General features: G+C 42.5%; 1 protein-coding gene across 2 annotated transcripts in view; it reads left to right on the forward strand.

The window, feature by feature from the left end:
* Positions 1-1877: 1877 nt before the first annotated feature.
* The window catches only part of KRCC1 (lysine rich coiled-coil 1), a 23211-nt gene continuing 17643 nt past the window's right edge, over positions 1878-7445 (forward strand). For both annotated transcript variants that reach the window (XM_069495372.1, XM_069495371.1), the window contains exon 1: positions 1878-2035. The gene's annotated coding sequence lies outside the window, so the exon portion shown is untranslated. The remainder of the gene's footprint in view (positions 2036-7445) is intronic.

Consider the following 7445-nt stretch of genomic DNA (forward strand, 5'->3'; position numbering starts at 1 on the left):
CATAGTAAACATCTTTAAATTATTTTACACAGTTTGGGGGTCTTTTTCTATTAACATTTCTGAGGGGAAGAGGAGTTCATTAGGAAGAAGAGCAGATGTTAGGTAGATAGCAAGGGACCTCCAAGACAAAAGTGGGTGCCTTGTCTTGGTGATGCCTCCAGCAATTGCCCCCCCTTGGAAGAAGGACAAGGGCACCACCACCATCTTGGTGCTGCCCCACCTGAATCCTGCCCCGAGTAACTGTCACACCTGGGGGAAGGAGAAACCCCTACTAATCTGCAAAAGAAAGTAGGAAATCCCCAGCCCACAGGCCAGGCAGCCCAGGCACAGTAGGATTTGAGAAGTGACCTAGAGTAATCTAAGGCTAATTATCATGTTGTTAACTGTCCATCAAAGCGGTTCAGTGGTGACATCTGAACTATGAGGAGGGCCCAATCCAGACACCACAAAACACGACCCCAGACCATAATCAGAGCCTTTTTTTACGACAAAAGGCCCATTCATCGTCTGTGGCAAACATATCTTGCTCTTACCCTGTAAACCTATATCTTGTTCTTGCTCTATAAACCTATCTTGCCCTTTCTCAATAAACTTCCATGCTTGCCTTGCCTTTGGTGTGTCTGGTCATTCTTCAGCCAAGAGCACACCAAGAACTGAGAACAGACAAGATTACCAATCCCAAACCCCAACAGAGAGGGCATTTCAAGAAAAAGGAGGAGCATATATGGTACTTTGAGTTATGCAACAGTGTGTATATAAGAATCAGTGTAGGTTTAACATTGCATAATCATAAGGTGAACGCAGTGCAGGGAGGTGAGGGCAGTGGAAAGATAATGAGATCAGGGAGGTAGGCAGAAACATAGTACTTGGTTTGACTTTTTCTGACAGACAATGAGGAGCCAGTAAGGAGTTTGAGATACAGCCTTTTGGTAGCAATATGTAGAGTAGATTAGAGCAGGTGAAGTCAGAGGAAGGGAGATCTTAGCAGGTTTCTAGCAAGAGATGATGGGAATCTGAAATAAGGCAATGTCAGTGTGACAGAAAGTAGAGAATACCCAAGAGAGACTTTTGCACACTGCCCCAGGAGACATGCTCATCAACAGGAGAATGGGTGGAAGAGTGTCTAGCTAGCAATGAATAAACTACAGCTGTATTCAACAACTTAGATGAACTTCAAAATAGTAAGTGAAACAAGTCCCAGAATACTGCATAAAAATTAAACCTTATAAAGCTTAAAAACAATCTAAATATGTGTTAGCCATGCATATACGTGATAATGTAAAGAAAAAGGATATGATGAATACAAACCAGGGTAGTGATTTCTTTGGGAAATGGGGCTTGACATGATGAGATTTATACATTTATATGTACATATTTGTGCGTACATGTATAATAAATGCATATACTGAAAGAATGAGAGGAAGAGAAAAAGGTCGATATGGACCTGTGATGACAACCAAGGATTGTGCTTAATATAGTCTATGTATTAAAGACAATAACAAAGAAAAGAAAGATAAGGCAGGAGATACTGTATTTTCGAGGTACTCTGGGGGTGGATCTGTGGCTTCCCAGACTTTTTTTCCCCTCGGTTGGTTTTAGATTCATTCTCCCGAGGCGATCGGCTCCAAGTGCTCTCCCTTACCCGCAATAGGAAGGCAAAGAGGCAGGAGCCTAACGAGCCCCGCGAGCAAGCTTAGAGCGGAGCCCGAAGCGGCCTGCCGAGGTGGGAGCAGCGAACAAGGAGGGGCTAAAGGGGTTTCCTGGGAGGGAGGCTCCTGGCGCAAGCGCAGTAGCGCGCCTCCCCGGCATGGCGTCTGTGCCGTCCAGTCATTGGCCGGTAGTGGCGGCGACTTCCCCTCAGGAAGCCGGGTCTCCGCCTCCTCCTCCTACCCCGCCTGTTCGGCGGCGGAGGCGGCGGCGACGGCAGCGCTTGTTCCTGCCTCTCCGCCACCTCCACCGTGGCCTAGCCCGTGGCCGGCGGCGTTGGCGGGGAGGGGGACACTAGTTGTAGACGCCCGCCCCTGCCTCAGAGAAGGTGAGTTCCCGCCCCAATGGCGGGGGCGGCCCGGTCTTCAGCCCCTCGACTCCCGCGGCCCAGGAAAGGCTCCGCGCGTCCAGCTCGCCGGGCGCGCCCAAGAGTGCGAAATGGCTGACAGGGCGCGGCCGGAATCCCAACGCGCGCCCCCGGGCAGGGGCGCTAGGACTCCCGAGAGGAGTGTGGAGGGAAGGGACGTCTCAGCCTGCCGAGGAAGCTGAGGTCTGAGGGGGAAAATGGAGGCGGCCACGCAGAAGTCTGTGGAGCTGGAGCGTCATGGAAAGGGAAGGGAGGTCGATAAGGAAACCCCAAGATTGAGGGGACAGAGATGAGGGGGGAAATCCTAAGACATAGAAGAGAGTAAGTCTCCGTTTGGCGAAATTGAACATCCTGGAAAGTAGAAACTAACCAGTAGGATATTTAGGGAGAGGTGGAGTTAGAAACTAGGGAGAGCAGGAAGTAGCACGGGAACTGTAAAGTTGCTGGGACACGCGGGGAAGAGAAGAGGGGGTGAGGGTTTGGGAGGATCACTTTGGAGAGTTTTCCTAAACTTTTGAGGACAGAGCCCTGTAAGACAGGCTTCTAAGATTACAGGCCCATCTTGATAGTGTTCTGAGTTTGAATACGAATCTACGCGTGTCAAAGATAAAGCCGGACATTTAGATGGTGAAAAGAGAGTTCATTCCGTAACTACTGACAGGAGACAGAGCTGAGCTCGTTCGGATTTGCGCAGAGGTGACTGGGCGCTTTAAAGGGAGAAGGAGGGGGAGAGAAGGGCTCAAGTAGAGTCAGGGAGGCGAAAAATTACAAAAGGTTGGGCAGTGTAAATGCAAGTGGGCCGGCCGTGTCTGCTAGCTGGGAACTCTGTATCAGATAGGATACTATCTGACCCGCTCCTGGGAGCTTGGGCCCCTATCCTTTCCGATAACATTTCAGAGGAATGGCATTCAGGTCCTTGAGAAAGACACTCCAGGGTTGTAAGAGATACATACACATCTCAAAGAGACAGAGGATTCGCCATTGTGAGCCCTTTTTAGTAAATGCTTTTAAAAAGGTAGGTCAGAGGCCTGTCATCTGGTGTTGGCTAGAACAAGCAGTAAATTCTTTTGATAGCCCAGAGCTTTTCCAAACAGGAACTCAAAATGGGGGTGGGTTGCTTCAGGGACCTGGCCTTAGGCTGCTAGGGGCCATGTTAAATTTTGATTAAGTCTCTTCTTACAGGGGTTTGGAAAGTTTTTACAGTTCTCACCAACACATTTCTCCTAACACAAAAAGCTATTTCTTGACCATCTCAATCTAAGAGTTCTTACAAGTACTATTATATATCTGCAAACAGCCTTCTTGTTGCAAACTGTGAAATAACGCTTTGAAGCAATTTCGGAAATTATTTTAGATGGTAATGCTTGATCCCACTGCAGAAGATCTAAGTAAAATATTCAGCTATGTTCAGTTTCATAATTTTTTGAGTATTTGTCATGTTGCCTTATGTTGCTTTTCATCTTCAGAGTGAAAGATGATGGAAGCCAGAATATTATAGAATAATTTAGATTCCTTTTTCTAGGAGAGACACCCATAAATATAATAGACTTAAAAAACTAATTTCTTTCTCATCCTTTTTGATAATATATTGTATTTTGTGTGTTATTCTATAATTTTTACACATGTCATTTCACATGATGCTAGCAATAACCATTCTATGGCACTTTAAGGGGGCAAGATGAAAATACTGGACTGGTAATGGTTATAGTGCTAATTTCTCCATTAGTTGTATGACCCTAAGTCCCAAACTTCCTGGACTTGAGTTTTGCCATCTCTGTGGTGGGGGAATTGGAGTAGCCTGGTGGTTCTCAACTACAGGTGATTTTGCCCCCCAGAGGATATTTGGAACATTTTTGGTTGTCACCACTGGGCAGGGAGGGATGGGAGACAATCATAATTCCGAAAGACAAAATCCTGAGTGTTGAAATCTCTAAAGTCTAAAATCTCAAAAATCACAATCCCAAAAGATCTACATCTTGAAAATATAATTCTGGAAAAAATAATTTTAAAACTTTTAAAAAATATTTACATTTTAAAAGGGTATTTATTTGAGAAACATAACACAACGGAACACTTCATAGGCTATTTTACACAATAAAATAGGCAATGATAACATGGATTTTTGCAGACACACAGGTGTGTTAATGACAGTTGCTTGGGTATAACCGTTATGAGCAAATGAACCTTATTCATAAGGAAATAGGTCAAAAAGGGAAATGTATAAATGCATATCACTATGGTTGGTAATTATGTGCACCCAGCTTTGTAACTGTGGTTACCTAAAATACCATGACTGCCCAGGAGTTTGAGGCTGCAGTGAGCTATAATTGCACCACTGCACTCCAGCCTGGGCAGCAGAGCAAGACCCCTGTCTCTGAAAAATTTTTGAAAAAAGAATGAAATACTATGACAAACAACCTAAGTCTTTAGATGAGATCGGTCAAACATTGTGGTAGGTCACCATCACATGTATAGTCACCCAAAGAGCCTAGATCTCAAGAAATTTTATCTTTCACAATTGCAGATGTACAAAAAGGACATCTGTTCATTTATTGAGGAAGTTTCAACGTTTTTAGGTACATGCACAGCGCTGACACTCAAAGTCAGTATTATGATAATGCACTTTTATGAGGTCAAATTTGCAAAAAATGTATAAAACAAATTAGTACTCTCTACAAATCTCTACATAGTTTATACCTCCAGTATTGGAAATGATGTGAAGATGAAATACATAGCATAGTGAATTGTAAAAAAATAACGGTGATAATTTAAAATGGTGAAAAAGAAAAAAAAATTTGACATATGAAAAAGTATATAAGAGCTGGCCTCACATGATTCAACTACCTTGTGATTTTGATTTTGGGGATCTTAACATTAGGGATTTTATTTTAGACTTTAAGGATTTTGATCTTTCAGGATTTCTACGTTTAGGATTATGATTTAAACCCAGGAGGGGGCTGGGCGAAGTGGCTCATGCCTATAATCGCACTCTGGGAGGCCGAGGCGGGTGGATCGTTTGAGCTCAGGAGTTCAAGACCAACCTGAGCAAGAGCAAGACCCCTGTCTCTACTAAAAAAATAGAAAGAAATTAGCTGGACAACTGAAAATATATATATAAAAAATTAGCCCCGCATGGTGGCACATGCCTGTAGTCCCAGCCACTCGGGAGGCAGGAGGATTGCTTGAGCCCAGGAGTTTGAGGTTGCTGTGAGCTAGGCTGACACCACGGCACTCTAGCCCGGGCAACAGAGTGAGACTCTGTCTCAAAAAATAAAAAAATATAAAAAAAATAAACCCAGGAGGGACATGGTGATCAGGTGGCAGTGCTACTGGCATCTAATTGGTATAGGCTAGAGATGCTACATACATCCTAAAATGCACAGGACAGCCCTGTACGTACAACAAAGGGTCATCCTACCCAAAATGTCAGTAATGTTGAGATTGAGGAACCCTGCACTAACCAAACTCTGAGGTCCTTTACAACTTTAAAATCGTGAACTGATTTAGCAGTTCTGTGTTGGTACTCTTTCCATGGCATGGCTGTATATTAAAACAGTAATTCATAAAACATCAAACTTTGACTATAATGGCCATCAGATGACATCAAAGAGTAATAAAATCTATGTTGAGTTAGGGTTGAGACTCCTCGCTAAGACTTGAAAACCAATATAATTGTTACCTTAAAAATTACTTATTGTGGCTGGGTGCTGTGCCTCATGCCTGTAATCCCAGTACTTTGAGAAGCTGAGATGGGAGGATTGCTTGAGGCTGGGAGTTCAAGACCAACCTGGGCAATATAATGAGATCACATTTCTACAAAAAATTCTTAAAAAATTAGCGAAGCGTGGTGGCATGCACCTGTAGTCCCAGCTACTCAGTAGGCTGAGGCAGGAGGATCACTTGAGCCCAGGAGTGAGAGGCTGCAGTAAACTGTGATCATGCCACTGCACTCTAGCCTGGGCTCTCTAGAGAGTGAGACCTTGTCTCTGAAAAAGAAGAAAATTACCTCCTGTCACTTTATTTCAGGTAAATATCCTTCATTAACAGTTAACTGCCACTTGACAAATGGTAAATACTTGATATGTCACACTTTTTAAAACACTATTAGGACTCAATATGGTTTTATTTTAGATATTTATAAAAGCGTTAAATAATTACTGATTATGATAGTACATAAACAAGATTAAAAAAACATGGGTCAGTACTTAGTCAGTATCTTTTATTGTTGTCATTAGGAGATTCCTCAAAAAGGTATCAAAGAATTCCCATGCTTCCAGTTATTACAATTTCACTCTAACTTTCAAACTTCTTATAGGATCATTAAAATTGATTTGAAGAGCATTTGTTAATCCATTTTCACCTACATGTGTACGTTAACAGAAAAACCCCAAACTCTGTAAAATAATTTAAAGAGATTTATTCTGAGCTGACAGTGTATGACCTCAGCCTGGATCACATGGCCTAAAGAGGTCCTGAGAAAATGTGCCCAAGGCAGCCAGGTTACAGTTTGGTTTTATACATTCATAGAAATGGGAGTTACATATAAAATCATAAATCAGTACATGGAAGGTGTACATTGGTTTGGCCTGAAGAGGTGGGACATCTCGCAGCAGGGGCTTTCAGGTTATAGGTGGGTTCAGAGATCCTTTGATTTGTAGTTGGTTAAAGAAATAAAGCTTTGTCTAAGCTTCAGACTATTTTAAGTTAAGGAAGTCTGTTAATCAGAGACAAGCAACTGTACATATACACATATACCAGACTCAAGTGAGGACTCAGTGATCTGTTAAGTAAATTGATGGCCTGCAGGTATGTTTTAACCTTTGTTTTGTGTGGCCTTAGGTCCTGTTAATAATTTAATATCTTACTGTCACAAAGAATAACTCCAAAAGGGAGGCAGCATAACAGCTTTGTCCAACCTCCTCCATTTCATGGCGGCAACTCAGTTTGAGGTTTTTATCAAGTCTCATTGGCCAGGACGGGGTCCATTCAGTCGCCTGGGGGGCTTAGGATTTTTATTTTATCTCACATATAGCACCCATAGAGGAACTTCTCTGTATTAGGCTTGATAATGAGCAAATGTCAATAAGAATTAAAAATTGTCAAGCAGGGAAGATATAGAAGGTATAAGGTTACAAATAGGAAATTGAGATATTAGACTCAATCACGAAATCTCAAAGAGGTACCATGTAACCAGACTTATATGAAAAAATATATACATACTTAGAATTTATGGTCGTGGTGTCAAGATTTTCCAGGACACTTGGTAATTTATTCAGTGAAGTTTCTCACATGTTTCTGACAGTTAAAAAAAAGTTTCACCAGGTAATGGTATTCCTGAGTAATCATAGTAAAAACAGAACTGCAACAAAAA

This window comes from Eulemur rufifrons, chromosome 19 (assembly GCF_041146395.1).
Source record: "Eulemur rufifrons isolate Redbay chromosome 19, OSU_ERuf_1, whole genome shotgun sequence".
NCBI classification, from domain to species: domain Eukaryota; kingdom Metazoa; phylum Chordata; class Mammalia; order Primates; family Lemuridae; genus Eulemur; species Eulemur rufifrons.